Source organism: Amblyomma maculatum, chromosome 3 (assembly GCF_055883805.1).
Source record: "Amblyomma maculatum isolate TAMU_Amacu chromosome 3, ASM5588380v1, whole genome shotgun sequence".
Classification (NCBI taxonomy): Eukaryota; Metazoa; Arthropoda; class Arachnida; order Ixodida; family Ixodidae; genus Amblyomma; species Amblyomma maculatum.
Window position 1 is genome coordinate 56747456 of NC_139346.1, and position 16950 is coordinate 56764405.

At 43.6% G+C, this 16950-nt stretch overlaps 1 long non-coding RNA gene across 1 annotated transcript; it reads left to right on the plus strand.

Moving 5' to 3' along the window:
* Positions 1-261: 261 nt before the first annotated feature.
* LOC146194805 (uncharacterized) lies at positions 262-7734 on the plus strand. The gene is made up of 4 exons (XR_014705482.1): positions 262-540; positions 2415-2564; positions 2813-3003; positions 7386-7734. It is a non-coding gene; the product is annotated as an uncharacterized LOC146194805 (long non-coding RNA).
* Positions 7735-16950: the final 9216 nt, after the last annotated feature.

Below are 16950 nucleotides of genomic sequence, written 5' to 3' on the forward strand. Positions count from 1 at the left end.
TTTAGAACTCGACTCGAGCGGTGCGCGCTGGTGGCCGCTCATCGGCACGGTCCGAAGTCACGGCTGGCCGGTGCAAGCAGAAGAGGGCTGGGAGGAACGGAATGTTGAGAGGGTCGTTGGTACTTCGTTCCCACGCGCAGCCCATGCGAACACAACACCGCGGCGGGAATCGCGCACTGGCTGAGCGGTTCGCTGTTGCCCCTCGCCTACGCGTCTACGTGCAAGACACAACAGAAAGCATCCCTAGCTGCGCTGCTGTGCGGCCTCCTCCCGAAGCGTTCATTTCAGAGCTTGTTGAAGACGCTACAAGACTTGTGACAGCTTCTTAAACCTTTCTTTAATTTCTTCCCTCATTAATTTTCTTTTTCATTGCGCTGTGCATAATTTTCTCTTGCGCCTATACATGTCCATGTGCTCCGGTTTGTGCTTGCTACATGTCAGTGAATAGCTGAGCTGTGATATGTCGCCGGAGTACGGATTACAGCAATGGCGGAATACCATCGGCATTATCGGACTCAGTGAACGCCGTCATCTTAGACCGTGAGTATATATCTTTGCAGCACGCCATTGCTTCATAATTGGTTCTATATAATCTCCCGCCAGTCCCAAATGTTCTCTTTCCGTATTCTTTTCGAAACAACTGCGCGAAGCATGACTTCAAGAACTAAGCGAATTTTCGTCCGGGTTACATGCAACCAAGTGCGTGGACTTATTTGCTGGCTGCGATATGAATAGCATTTGCGCCGAAAATAGAGGAGCCGTGCGTAACAGGTGTGTATGCCACCAACACGTGACAGAACACTGCAGGCAGCCATTTTCGAAGTTTTTTGACTGTGCAGCGCGCCGCAATCAATTAGTAACCAGATACTATGCGCCCAGCTTTGTACATATATTTTGGACAGCCTCTCTTATGCGCGCAGGAAGCCATGTTCACACAGTTTTTGCATTTTGTGAAGAGTTAAGGGCATTTTTTTGTTTTCAGATGTACAGACGAAGTTTTGAAAACTGTCCGTGCCGTCTGTGCAAGCGAATTTTACAGTGGGGCGGACATTGTGTGCGTGATGCCGCTTGATGATTAGGCTATAATCAAGTCATAATGAACCTCCACTTTTATAAGGGTTAATATCATATTGAGGAATTGAAAGCCGTGAACAGCGCAAGTGAGCCCCTTTTCAAAATTTTTTTAATCGACGCCCCCCTTCTGAGCACGCGCCTTCAGGTGAGGGCGTTATCAGAAAGCGGCGACAATAGGAGAGCGATTTCGCAGACGCGCTTCGAAGGCGGGGGAAAATAACAATACAAACAAAAAGACACATAAGCCTGTGTGCACTGCGTCCCTGTCACTGCAAAGTAAACAACGTGCACGCGGGACACATTGTACAAAACATTGACGGCCGGTATGAGGCAACCATATCGCCCGAAATATGTTGCTCGCGAAGCGCTCGATCACGGCGCGCACTTTCAGGCGAAATGGGACAGGCCGTCAGGTCCGCCTGTTCGGCAATTACAGCTCTTTGTACCTCACGTACCGTACCGTATGCATGAAGTGCACGCCATAGCCATCGTGCAAGAATGTTGAAACCGAAGCAGTGATCCACGTATTCTAATTCTATAGGAAATCATTTGGGAGTAGAAAAGAGCAACTTAATATGATGTGCATGGTTCTTTAATGAACGATATGTATAAATGGACTGTTGAATAGTTACAGTAATGGAGTGTTGCGCTAGAATTGTTTACGGCCGTGACCGCAATAAATATTACTCATATTGCTCTTAGGTTTAAGCTCTGGCATTGATAAGCCTATCTAAAGAACCGACTGGCAGTGACAGGTTGTTTACAGCTGTTGATCAAAAGGTAGGCCATCATGCTATTATTGCAGGCATATTTGCTTCTTTTTGTACCTCTGTTTACTAAAACTTAATTTTGTTCCCCATTCCTAGGGACGTTGCACCTCTTGCAACACTCACTGTTCAGTCGCTTTTATTCAAGGTACAAAAAGGAGGAAATGCGCATGCACTCATAGGATAGCCTGTCTTTCCGTTAACAGCTGCAAATAACACGCCACTGCTCCTCGGTATCTTGGATGAAGTTTTCAATGGGGTTACCTGAGATGCCTAGCAATTGCTGTAATATTTATGCCAATCACGGCAGTGAAAAAGAAAGGTAACACTGCATCGCTTTAACTGCTGCATGCACCTATAAACGTGCCTTAATTTATTGCCTATTCTTATAGACGCAGGACGTCTTGCTATAGGCTTTGTTCAGTAAGCAACCGTCTCTCATTGCTTCAGTTTCTGTCTCTCCACCACTTTCTTGTTGCTCTGGGTGTGATCATTTGATTTCATTGTTCAAATCATATTGTTTTATCATGTGTGAATGATTTAGCCTGCACATACATGCTTTCATTTTTTTAGATGCGCATCGGGAGCGTTTTCTACGTAGAAATGGATCGATTGAGTTGTATCACTGGTGCGAAAACCGACAACCCCCAGAAGATGTGTGTCCTGTGGTTGGAAGGGCAATAAAGAAGAAGAAAATCAGCGGAAAAGCCTGCCTAAAAAAAGGTAGCACTGCATCACTGTAACTGCTGCATGCACCTTTAAATATGCCTTATTTTTATTGCCTATTCTTATAGACGGTGGACCTCTTTTTATTTTTCTTTTTGCAGAAAGCAACCGCCTTTCATTGCTTCAATTCCTATCTCTCCACCACTTTTTTGTTACTTCGAGTGTGATTTTATTGTTCAAATCATATTATTAAATCGCCGGTGAATGATTTCGCCTACACATACATGCTTTCCTTTTTTTTTTAGGTGCGCATCGAGAGTGTTTTCTACGTATAAATGGATCCATTAAGTTGTATCACTGGTGCGAAAACCAACAGTTCGGTGCCCCCAGAAGATTTGTGTCCTGTGGGTGGCAGGGGTATAAAGAAGAGGATAATCAGTGGAAAAGCCCGCCTAAAAACTTACAAAGATGGCGCAAAAGCGAAATGCTGATCAGGGTTAGAGTCTGATTACTTCTGTTATCCCATTTCACTTGCTAGGTGATGTGACATATATGAGGCACCTTAGTATAATTTGTGGTATACTCACTGAAAATTGCGTAGACATTAACTTCTTTCTCGCTCAATTATTTTGAGTGATGCACGAATTGGAATAAAACGAAGTCATCCACACATCTAATGCCCATAGACATTATATGCGTGAATGAGCTCATTAACTGTGTTCCTATGTGAGCATCCAATAGTTTGTCGAATATATTAATATGTTAAAAGTTGATTTTTTTACTGTTAATCGGAGTAATACATATGCTCCATATCATAGCATTATTCGCCTGTAGTTTGTATCTGCTCTTTCCTAAATTTTATTCTACAAAGTATACGTGTGTCATCTCTTACGTCTATTTAACTAGCGAACAATTTGCAATCGAATCCCTTTTGTGATGTTGTTTCAGCTACAAATAATGTATGACAGTTGTGACAATATAGGTAGCTTTAGCTATAACATATAGCGCGAAAATCTTTAATATATGCGATGATATTTTTATTCACCGCATTGGCTAAACCAGCCTGTTTGAAGAGACGAAATGAAAACAAATATGGATGTCTTCGGACAGGAACAATAATCGTGGTGCCATGACCATTTTTTTAAATTAAATTTTCATATGTAGTGGGCTAATCTCTCGACACAAAGGAATGACCCTTAGGTTTGCCAGATGCGGCGTAGTATTCTCGAAAAAAAAAAAATGCCTATCACTAAAGCTGGAAAACGCCGTTTTTGTCGTTTCAAAAAGTTGCAAGTTTGGAGGCCGGCTGGTTGCGTAAAATTTTGTCATTCATTGCTTTTTACTCACCGCATTTGCGTAACATTTACTTGTATAAGAAGTATTAAAAGTGTGTTTCATTGATGCAGTTCATTTAGTAAAAAATCGCAAACTTTGCTTCAAGAACAACGCGCTACAAAAATGTTAATGTTCAACCTTACATACTGACGTGATGCGTTACGTCGTTTGCACTAAAACATTCTGTGTTTATTACGCAGGTCATATTGTTAATTTAAGGCAGAATTTGGAGACTCTAACCTTCTATGTGTGTTCTCTGTAACGACACCAAAATTATTACGCTGGAAAGCGATTCGCTTATGATTGTAATTATAAAACTTACACATTGAAAAATCATCTTCAAAAATATGGTATTGTTAGTGGTGGTCAAAGCTGAGAAATGGAATAATATATTAATAAACTAGATTGAATACTATTGCACCTAGCAATAAAAAAGAATGCAGGACAGAGAAAAAGTTCAGCCTTCACTTGCGTTCTGCCATGAAATTGACAGAAATAGTGAATCAATACCATTTTTAGCTATTTGCCCAGAAGCAGAAAAAGGATGTATAAGCGCTGACAAGGTTTTAAATTTTACTTAAGGTAAAATGTAGCTAAATTCAGCAAATACTAACTTGAAGTTTTGATGCCTACTCCATAAGGGGGAGCCATATAAGCACATCTATAGAAAAAAAACAGGCATTTTTATATTTCTAATATTACATTTTGCAGAATTCAATATATTTACTGACTCATATTAATAATATACTTTGCATTGTTTCCACAGATTTTGATAAAAATTGATGTTGCGGCCGTTTCTTCAATTCTAATCAGTTTTCCTTATTTTAACATTTTCTTACTTTTGTCCAATTTCAAAATAATATGCAGAAACACACACAAATCTAGAGCTTCAAATTTTTTCATAAATAAAGAATGGAACCTAGATAATGTTGAGAAATAGTTTCCGTGCCAAGATGTTATTGGATCTTGCAAGAATGAAGGCTGAATTTGGCCATTATCAGCACAAGCACTCGGTTTAATATTTAGTGTTATATTTTTAAACAGTATAACGCAACACTTTTCAGTCCGCGATATTTTTGAGGTACTGAAGATTTTTGAGAGGGATTTAAATGAAAATCGAAGATGATCTTTTCTTTAATTGCAGCAAATTTGCCCTTTACTGCTGTTTTCGAATTCTGAGCAATTTTGATCCGTTGTGGAGAACACACCTAGTGGTCTGGAGCTCCAGATACTGCCTGGAATTAAGCGCATGCGTCAGGAAGTGAAAACATAATTAGTGCAACGAACCTAATGCATCATATGCCAGTACATAAGGTTAAAAATGAATAATATTTTTGTAGCATAACGCTCCTGAAGCAAAGTTTGCGATTTTTTAATAACTCAACTGCAAAATCAAAACAGGTTTCTAATAGTGTTTGTAAATGTAAAGCCTGCATATATTTAGTGAGTAAAACATAGTAGATGACAAAATCATCTGCAAACTTGCAACATTTTTAAATGGAAAAAACAGCGTTTTCTACCTCTAGAGATATACCACACAATTTTTTTTTCGAGGGAACTACGCGTATCTTGAAAAACTTAAGTTAATTCTTTTGTGTCTAGATATTCGCCCACCACATATAAGAATTTCATTGGAAACGAAAGATGGCCATGGGACCTGGATTATGTTTCTAAACTAAGGCACCCATAATACGCTGTGAGAAAGCCAATATCGAGGGCTTTTTTTAATATTCGATATTTCGAACGGTTGTGTCATCTAAGAAAATTTGAAAGCTAGGCACACCTTAGCTGTCGCCGGCCCTCACTTTCTGTTACAGCTGCAATTGCTAAGCTGAATTAATACGTTGAGTACTTTATTTTAGCCACGAATATAGCGCTATTACGTGTCAAAGAAAGGCCGCAGTGACGCGATTCCCGTAGAATTTGTAAGTGAAATCTGTAAACCTTACAAATCTACCCATATATATAATCTCTTGCAGGTTTTATTCAAGCTACATCACACCTGCTGCGCCCCATATCTTGAGCCAGGGGTTATAAATAAACCGTTAGAAACACGATGGAAACCGGTGGCGCATTGCTGGCAGCCACTTAGGACAGCGCAGAAATTTTTTATTGTGTACGTAGCGAAGTGAGGTTATTCGCTTCAAGTACTAAATATTCACTTTAGACAATAAGTAGGACTTAGAGTCGGTGAGCACGTTCGGAAACCCCTGTTTCAATATTTGCGGTTAGAAACCTCATGTGTACCTTTTTTTCCAGCTGCAGATAAATTCCGGGTTATGTAGATACCGTTAGCAGCCCATTCGCGCACCTCGATTGTGCTGCTCACAACATGATTTTGAGCGGACAAAATAACCTGCCGCTATGATGGCTAGCCCCATGCATGAGTAAGGGTGATATGCTGGCGATGGTTGCTTCGCGTCGACCCTTTGGCGCACATGAAGGCTCGAGTTACAATGAGCGCGCCGAACTTTGCAATGCGGATAATGACTACAAAGCGGTAAGGATACAAATGAATGGAACAGTATTTTTTAGCTGTAAAATACAAATACAGTCTTGCTGGACGAATGTGCTGGCGCGGACGAAGAAACCATAGGCAACTTGTAGATCTAACGCTACACAGGGCTGTCGAGCCAAGCCAAGTCCTGAATTGTATTGTCCAGGAATCTGATTTTTGTATTTTCGTGGTTTCCTACTGTATCTGGCGTTCAAAATGCAGACGTGAGGGCTCTTTATCGCAAATAATCAAACGTGGTTTGTGCCGGTACTCTTCAAAGTGCAACACCATTTATTGTGTAGGTCAATAATCAGTAATTTAGGTAAATAATGTCAATTAAGGATTCCAAACAAAACCTTTTCTGTGGCGCTCAAGGTAGCTTCCAGCAATATGTATCTGGTTTCCTTTGCCTGCCTCCGAAATGTTTTTTTTTATCCCTTGGATCAAATTTGCTTGGACAAGCAGTATATGTGTAAAAATGATGCACCTGTGAGCTACCCGTTTAAGTGAGCTCCCGTCTAAGTGAACTACCCACAAAACCAGTTAAAAGCGTATATCAGCTAACCAGCGGCCAGTGCAGCAGTCGTGGGCTTAGATCGCTTGTGTATATTATATCTAGCCATTTAAAAAAAATTCAAATGGTCGCCGAACATTCTCTTGGTAACGATATTTAGTATAAACTGTTTGCACATCGCCGAAAGCGTAGGAGCGGCAAAAAACTAGCGCGCCAGTCATATGCGGAGACAGCCGACAATCAAGCACTAATTCCTAGTGTGGGATGAAACACTGGCTGTCTCAGCCGTATTGCTGTGGAGGCGATCAAAATGCAACAGGGCACATGCTATGCAATGTATGTGCGTCTTTCATCCTAATAAACCCAAGGCAGCTGAAACTAATCTGGAACTCATCAGTATAGTGTTTCTCATTGACCATGAATTTCGGTACATGAATTCTGGAATTTTCTACATCTTCCTAAAATAATGCACGCGATTTTATGTGCCTCGTAATAGTGTTGTAAATTTTGTTTCCTCATTGTTTTTCTGCAGGTGCCTTTTGCGAAAAAGTTGGGGTGGACGATTTGGAGGCACACGCATTTATTCGCAGGTGGCTGCTTGGTTCCTGTGACAGGGGGGGATGGAAGAAAAAGGCATTTTGCTGAAACCTCCCCTGGCGAACCAGGCATGCCACCTGTGAATGCAATTGCAGGGTCAGCCCCCTCACTACGCCTATGAGTGTGCCCCCCAGCTCCCTGGCCCCTTCCACTTCCCGAGAGCCCGCCCTGCCCTGACCAACCCTGCCACTGCCCTGCTAACTGCGGCTGTGTGTGCCCTCAGCGCTGGCTAGTAACAACTGCCGTCTATAGTAACAATTGCAATAAATATTATCTCTTTGTGAACCATGCCCTTGTTTTGTGAATATCTACTGGTTGCTCATGAGCGACAATTTGAATTATTATGGCCGTTCCTATTTGAAAGGCCATTATTGTCCCAGCAAGTTCGATGTGCTGTCACGAATATGGCTAGAATGAAAAAGGCTGCATTTTATGGCCTGCACAGGCAGTGCCACAAATTGTGTAATCTTGACATCATCAATGGTACATGAATGGAGTAGCCGGTGTACCCATAAACCATTCGATTAATATTGGTATCGACAATATGCGGCATGAATGGAGTAGCCAGTGGACCTGCAATGGCTAACCATTGGTATGATATTGGCATTGACAATGGGCCATCAATGGAATAGCTGGTATTAAACAAATATTGGTAATACAATGATGGTATAATGCTGGACAGTATTGGCAAGAATCATGGTGCATGAATGGAAAGTCTAATATTGTGCCTACATTGGTGGCTCCAGCTTGGTTGAACACTGGACCAATCTTGGAACGAAAGATGGGCCAAGAATGGAGAATGTAGTAAAATGCCCAAATGCCAATATCAGTCCAATATTGATGCCATTCTTTTCCAGTGATGAACCATTGTTGGACCAATGCTGGTGTGCTGCTTGGGGTAGTCGAGCGTCTTACCACTGCACCACCCCGGCTTTATTTTTCTTTATTGAATGAATTAGCACAAATACATCAGTAAAAGATCGTGGTTGCCATGCCCCTTGGCTGACAGCTGTGTCTAATGGACTTTCATTACCACAAGTTCGCCCATTAGAGTCAAGACCTCCTCCGCAGCGTCTTGCTGCTTCAAAATTTTTCATTTTATACACTTGTTCAACAAAATAATCTCATACAGATCGGTCATCGCCATCACAGTGTCTATAAGCCATCCTACTGTTCCAAATACTGTGAAGGCCCAATAGCATGATGAGGTCATACTGAAAATCATTAACAGTTGTCAGGTACCGAATTCCACGTGGCGTCAATGGCAGGTCTATTTTAAGTGTCCTTTGTAACACATCCCAGTAAAACAGCATCCCAACAATCCAGGAACACGTGCTCTGATTTATTTATATGAAGGGAAAGGCGCAGTAACTCTCTCACTTGTTTTTAGTGGACACCTCAACCGCGCCGTAGGGGAAGGGAGGAAGGTGGGAGTGAAAGTGGAAAGAAAGAGAACATCGCACAGCACACAGAATACAGAAGGAAGAAAAGGAAGAGGGAAAGACGCGCGTTGAGACAACAGCCGTCATCCTCCACCGAAACGGTGGCGGGTGCAATGACGGCCTACAACAGCTAAAAGTTCGGTGAGGGGCTAGCCCCCGCCGCAAGCGGCGGTGACCTACCTCTCCCAGCCCAATCAGGGGAGTAAAAACATACATACAGAAGAGATTGATTGATTTATAGGAAGGGAAAGGCTTGTTTTCTCACTTGTTTCTGCGGACAGCTCACTTGTTTTCCGCGGACACCTCAACCGCGCCGTAAGGGAAGGACGGAAGGTGGGAGTGAAAGTGGAAAGAGAGAAAGAGGAACCGTAGAGGAGGCTACGGTATAATTTTGACCACCTGGGGATCTTTAACGTGCGCTGACATCGCACAGCACACGGACGCCTCTTCGTTTCGCCTCCACCGAAACGCAGCCAGACAGAAGAAAATATAGAGAGGAAAGAAAAGGAAGTGGGAGAGAGAAATAGAACAATATTCTCAGGAGCTGTGCAGATCCAAAAAGGGGCAAGTATGTGATAGCATCGCCGGAAAACTGTCCACTAAACACGCTTGGCAACTTGACATCTGATTGACCCTACATGCTATACGTGAACAATACAACACCACATGACACGCCTCATACATAAACATATTGACAATCACGCCGCCCTCCTAGACCCACTTCAAAATACTTACACCGCTCCGGAAGCCCCCACAACTCTACCCCCGTATTCAGGGCAGCCCACACGTACACAGCACACAAACGCATTAACTGAGATGCCTTTCGCACTTCGCGAACCGCCCATTGAGACGGGAGCCATCCAAGACATTGACGCTTGCATGAAAGCACGTATGGATGATGGTCACTACAACACGCGACGCCTAGAAACAACAGCAATCCCTACCCTTTACTCACGCCTAGCCCACCTCTGAAAGGCTTATAATGGTATCCTGGGATGCTGGAAAAACAATAAACACAACAGACGACCTAAAAAGCGGCTGGCCGCGCTTCAGACACAAGTAGAACAATAAACACAACACAAGTAGACAGAAGTAGAACAGGAGTTCTGCAGATCCAATTGGGGACAAGTATGTGATAGCATCACCGGAAAACTGTCCACTAAACACTCTTGGCAACTTCGACATCTGATTGACCCTACACGCTATACGTCAACAACACAACAGCACGTCACACGCCTCATACACAAACATATTGACAATTACGCCGCCCTCTTAGACCCACTTCAAAATACACACATCGCTTCGGGAGCCCCCGCACCTCTATCCCCGTATTCAGGGCAGCCCAATTCGACACTGGACACAGAGTTCACAGACACGAAAATCAGAAAAGTCCTCTCCATTCCTCGAACAAACTTCGTACCTGGTCTGGACCAAATCACAAACACCATACTCCGTAATGTGGAAGACCAGTTGATCACCAAAATAACGACCTACTTTAACCAGTCCTGGGTGGAGGGTGTCCTACTGCAGTCCTGGCGTCATGCGAAGGTTATATTTATATCCAAACCTAACAAACCACTTACACTAAAAAATCTTCGCCCCATTTCGCTAACCTCTTGCCTCGGGAAGCTCTTCGAACATGTTGTGTGAGCGAGAATTACAACACACATGGCAGACAACAATCTATATCTGCAAAGCATGGTGGGATTCCGACCCCATCTGTCCGCAAAGGACGCCATGCTGTAACTCACCCACGACAATTTTTACTGACTTCTTCCTTGTCACACCAAGGCAGTCTTAACTTTGGATCTTTCCAAAGCTTTTGATCGCATCGAACATCAGACGATCATGACTTCTCTATCCACATTGAATGTAGGTGCGCGAACGTACACTTATATTCGAGCATTCCTCACTGACCGCATGGCTGAGGTACACTTCGGCCCTCTTTCTTCCTCTTACAAGCTTCAAAGTGTCGGACCCCGCAAGGGTCGTCCTTTCTTTCTTTTTGTTTAATGTCACGCTAATCCCCCTCGAACAAAAACTGTCAGACATCCCGCATCTGAAACACACCCTCTATGCCGACGACATCACGCTGTGCACCACTCACGGCTGTGATGGCCGTATAGAAGAGATATTACAGGAAGCAGCCACCCAGACCGAAAATTACGCAAAGAGCATCGGACAGTCTTGATCCCCAGATAGGTCCGAACTGCTGCTCATCCGCCCCAAGAACCGCCATCCCCCCCTCTCCCCTATTACTATTGCACTGAATGGGAGCCCAGGACCGGAGGTTGAAACCCTCCGAGTAGTTGGCCTACACATCCAGAGCAATGTTAAAAACACCGCCATCCTAAAGAAACTCAGGAAGGTTGCAGGTGCGATATCGCACCTCATCCGCCGCAGAGTTTCGGGCCACCACAGGGGCATGAAGGAGCGCGACGTTTGTCGCCTCATCCATGCCTTCGTCCTCAGCCGCGTGCTTTAAACTGCTCCTTAACTACAACTGTCCAAACATGAAAAAACGCTTTTGATGCCTTGATCCGCAATGCATACAAGATCACACTTCACCTTTCCCTCAGATAGGTTTTACTCAACTAGCCCTACAACACATATTACTGGAATACCTTTCCCTCAACACACCCACATAAAAATTGCTAGTCCCGGGCATACATAACTCAGTTGGGGAGCTCGTGGAGGGCCACCGACTGGCACAAATCGTCACACTCACACAAACATCCACTGGACGGTATATCCTAGACCCCCTTGGAATCAGGATGCCAGCTATCGACCCAACCCTTATCTCCATCCCTCGACACATCCACCAATGACTACGTATCAAGCCACTCCCGAAAAATGTGCATCCATCCCGCCAAGATTATCGCCACAGAGCCCGTGCAAAGGCGCTCCATCGATATTATGGCGGTAATTCGGACGCCGTGTGCGTGGACGTCGCATGCACTGGTGATCTAGAGACCACAGCCATGGTGGATTCCTCCTCATGCCGTCTCATCACATTACTTTTCCCCCAGACACCTCCCCAGAAGCTGCAGAGGAAGCTACTATTGCATTAGCCATAACCTGCACGGAAGCCAGTACATTGTACCCGATTCAAAAACAGCAATTCGAAATTTTGCACGAGGCCGAGTCCATGTCCCTGATTTTATCATACTGGACTCGCCCGGTGCACCCCCGCCCCACCATGTGGAGCTGATATGGGCGCCTGCACACTCTGGGAATCCCGGAAACGAGGCTGCCAACATTTTAGCTCGAGGTCCTTTAAACCGAGCTCAGGTGGCCTTTAATCGGGGATTTGCGAAGGAGCGCATGCACTGGTTCAGGGAACTGACAACTGGTGCAGGCCTACAGAGCCTAGCGCCAGCTCTACCCCCCAACCCACTCCTCCCTAGACAATAAATAGGCAACACTATGGCGCAGACTGCAAGCACACACTCATGCTTCACCCTTTACCCTTTCCCACTACCGTCCCTCCTTCCACACTCCAGCTTGTACCCTTTGCTCAGATCCCTTTGCCTCTTCCCTCCACATCCTCTCCCTCTGCCCGGCGGACCCTCCCCCGCGGGGCCTAGAGCAAGTGAAGACCTGGGAGGACTGTGGGACCCTGCAACGTTCGGAGGACCCATCCGTGCAGAACATCGCCACCGGCCGGGCTGCCAGTGTTATGATCCTGAGGGACATAAACACTTGAATTTCAGTGGAGTCGTACGGGGACCCAGGTGCCTGCGCGGCCTGAATTCATATCTGAAATAAAGATTTATTCTCTATTTCTCAAAAGTTTGTGCATCGGTTGATAAAATCATGTAAACAATAATTAATAATATAGAGGGCTGCTTGTTGCAAGCTGCTTGTTAGTGAAGAAACACGCTTTGACGTGGTACTTTGGAGCTCTTTAAAGTGCATTCTCGAAGTTTCTTTAATAAAGACATCATAGTTAATCATTAAAAATTAGCTGAAAACTTAAAACCATCTTTTCATTGTTGTCATCAAGCAACCTTACTGCTTGCGCAGACCATTACTTCATGTCATTTTTGTGCTGCTGTGAAATTTGATACGTACATTCTGTAGTATTAGAAAAATACAGCTATGTTATTTTTATTGCAATTTGTTATTGTGAATCGGATATAGCTATACAAAAGCATCGTAATTCCACCAATCATACGTCACTTAAAATATTAATACTTTCATCCCTTGAATATTTGTATATAGTACACTTTGCTCTCATTGTGTACAGTGCATCACAAAGGAGGAAATGACAGGTTGCTGACTGCTTTTTGATATCAATACTGACGTCGGAAAGGTGCACAAATCATCCTTACATTTTAAATGAACTTGCAAAATTTTACCAAACTAATTAGTGAGGAATTATTACCCGATTTAAAAACGGGTTCTGACAAATGACCGATTGTGGAACGTTCGGTAACCTGCTCTAATAATAAAACAAATAATTTGCTCTGGAGCACGACCCTTTAAAAGAAAACTAACAATTTCACATTTGAACAGAGGGACGGGGTACCTAGAAGAATAAAACAATGCAGAAATCATTGGAAACGCCTCTTACAAGCAAAAGTAGCAATCGGACATTTGAACAGTGGGACCCGATGTTTAGGAAAACAAAATGCAGCAATCATGAAAAACTTCTCCAGCAAGCAGCAGTAAAAAATTGGAGTTTTGAACAGAGGCACACAGTATAAGGGCAATAAACCAAGTTAGCAATCGCCGGAAACTTCTCTTATAAACAGCAGTAAGAACTGTACATTTGGACAGAAACAGCGGGTATTTAGAACCAAAAACTAAAATGCCGCAATTAATGGAATCTTCTCTTAAAAGCAGCGTAAAGAACAGATATTTGGACAGCAGAACCGGGTATTTAGGGGTATAAAATATTCGAGCATTCGCAGAAAACGTCTCTGCAAATAGCAGCAAGAATTCATCATTGAACAGAGGGCATAGGATTTGGGGCAGTAAGATAACGCAGCAATTATCTCACACATTTCCTAAAATTTCAGTATCAATTAAACATATATGCTCAGAAACAGGATCCATGACAGAAGACATTAATAAAAGTGAGTAGCAGGAAATTTATAGAAAAGGTTAAGCAAATAAACAGGAGCTTCGGGGACGAGTGCTAGCTTAGTAAAAAAACTACATTTTCCCGTTATTTCAATCTGTGTAAAATATTCATGGCCTTTCATACGACAGTTATTCAAGGAGTTACGTACGACTGCATACTGAGGGTTTATTCCCCCCTGCACTTCATGAAAGAGCGCTGAGAGTGTGCTGAAGCGCTTTATTAAATATAAAAGCTCAAGTGTTGAGGCCAAGGAATGCCAAGGAGGCCAAGGAAGGTCAAGGAGGCGCTAAGGATTGGCGGGATGCGTGCTTGAAGCCGTCGGGAAAGGGGCTTCACAATGTTCAGTGTTGCCACAAGCGCTAACTGGAGTATAAATTCAGGTTTTACGCAATGAGAGCGGTTTAGGGAGAAGCAGAGCGCCTGTATAACAAAAAGAGGGAACCTGCAGGAATTCGGGATATTAATAAAGACCAAGAATGGAGCTTAGAAAGCGTGAACGAAAATAATTATGCACTGAACAATTCAAGAAGTTGGCATAAGGGCACTTAAAGCAGAACGCTGCAGGTTTTTTGGATTATAAGGGCTCTCAGAGGATATGTCCTTAACGTGACCATCTGGAGGACACAAGTTATAACTAGAGATATTGTTGGAAATAATCGAAGGGCGAAAACTGACCCAATCTGAAACTCTATATTGGTTCATAGTAAAGGGAATACACATATTTTCTCCCTGGATACCTGAGCGGCATAGCAACACCTACCGCTTCTCCGCTTGAAGGTGACACGTGGCGAGCCAATGATCTTGACTCCTGCTAGGCCAGCAAACTTTGCTATTTAAGAATCAACAGTTTTTCTTTATTTCCTAGCAGCGCCCCTCGCATCACGCTTGGTCGAAAGCCAGAAAGCAAAAACTTGTCTCCCTCATATAATTAGGAGCTGTGGCCCCTAAATATTTTAGGGAAATATACTTTGTTTTCTTCATTCGATCTCAGGAGTTCTGTATTTACCTCATGCAGCAATATTCAGAACGAAATGTGCTTGTAGATGAGGACTTCTTTAAAGCGACAAGAGCTCTAAAGAAATCTAAAAGCTTTTGAAGAAATTGGCAGACAATTAAATTTACTACGCTGCCACAAGTTTTACATTAACAATTACGAATTCGCGTATCCATCAGCTACCCACAGTGGTGTTGATAGAATGCTGGTCCTAAAACATTGATATCTTGACAGCGCACCGGCTGCGTAATACCAGTTGTAATAGAGCAAAATTCTTGGAAAAAAAGCGCCTTGAAAAAATGCTATGGTGTTTGTGAGGACTGCTAAACTGAAATAATGAACTATTGAAAAGTGACAATGAAAAGTATTACTTTATACTCTATTGTCACTGTAGTCGGGATATGTAGTCTGGAGTGGATATTAGTTTGCCTAATTAAGATTTGGTTCCGATATAGCAGTTAACGCTAGATTGAAATTCCTTGATGTAGAGCCCAAAACTTACCAGTTATGACACCATCTCATGACACCAGCATTTTGCACATCCCCTGACATGGGGAAACATACCTATTACTGGCTTCTGTGGTGGGGTTGCACCGGTGTTAAATAACACCATCATGGCATCAGGAACCGTAGCCGTGTAGCAGCTGTAGGCATGGGTCGCTGAAGCCATCCTTAAATAAACGGTTCAAACCAGCTCGCTTACACACGCGAAGCAAAAATATAATACGCAAGTTACAGCCAACGTATAGTGTCGTTATATATCTACACCATTTGTCCACCAAGAGCCCCAGCTGTACGTCCATCTGACGTCAGTACTCCCTCACTAGAGGAGGGAAGAGGCTGATACCATCGCTAATCGCATACATCCTAAATTATTTCCAGAGGCGTCATTTTCGAAATTCGCGTTTTCGGCCATGTTGTGACGTACTCGTGACGTGTAAATCTAGGCGGCGCGAAAACATGTCTAAACAAACATTTCTGAAATTGGAAAACAAGAAAAAAAGTTATAAAGAACAACGCCGTCGTCTGCTACTTGGCAATCGATTACAAAAGCGCCAACGCTTTAATGCCGAGACGCTGAGGTCGGTGCGAAGCATGCTTACGCCGCATACCCTTCGCGCGACAGGGCAAGGCTGAAGAGATGGTGAGATACGTACACGTATACGTTGCAGCTGTGCTGTATTATTCTTTAGATGTATAATTGCGGTACCACATGCATCATAGTACACATACTGTCGGACGTCTAGGCTGAGCGAACGGTGGTTATCAACGCGACCCCACAAACAGCCGGTCATCAAGTGTTAACGACGCCGTACTTGAGATGCGTGTATGTGGCCGTGCATAAGTTTCATTCATGGACTTAGTTGTGCAGAGAAATCGAGGAGGATCAGAGAACTGGAACCCAATATTCATAAAGGTCGACGGCAGCTTTGCACATTCACTTGTTAGCTAGTGCGTTTAAAGAATGTATGAATACTGAGAAGCTTAAGGAAGCGCTCAGTAGATATTCGGGCTGCTGTTGTCACTAGAGAAGGGATACACCTGTCAGACGACAACACTGGCATTCTCAAGGTATCACTGCCGTCAGACACTTCTGGCCGCCCATCGTTTTCATCATATTAGTAAGTCTGCTATAGCTTAAAATCGACGTGTCAGCTCCAGTGGCGCACAGTGCGGGTATTGGCTCGGTGGAGCGGCGTAGTGTGAACGCAAGATACTCGACCAAAGTAAAAAAAACAAGTCTAGCGGAGAGCTCACAGATTTGATCATGTCTAGTAATCTTAACCTGTGCTGATATCGGACCGCCTTTATCGTGTTAATACCATCAAAATGCGATCGTCGCGGCTGGGGTACGCACGTACTGCGAGTCAGAGAGTCGAGCGCCTAAAATCAATATGACTCATCGCGCCGGGACGTTTGCAATTACCCGCACAGAAAACATGACTGCGAACTTCGTCGCAGAGTATGAAACAAA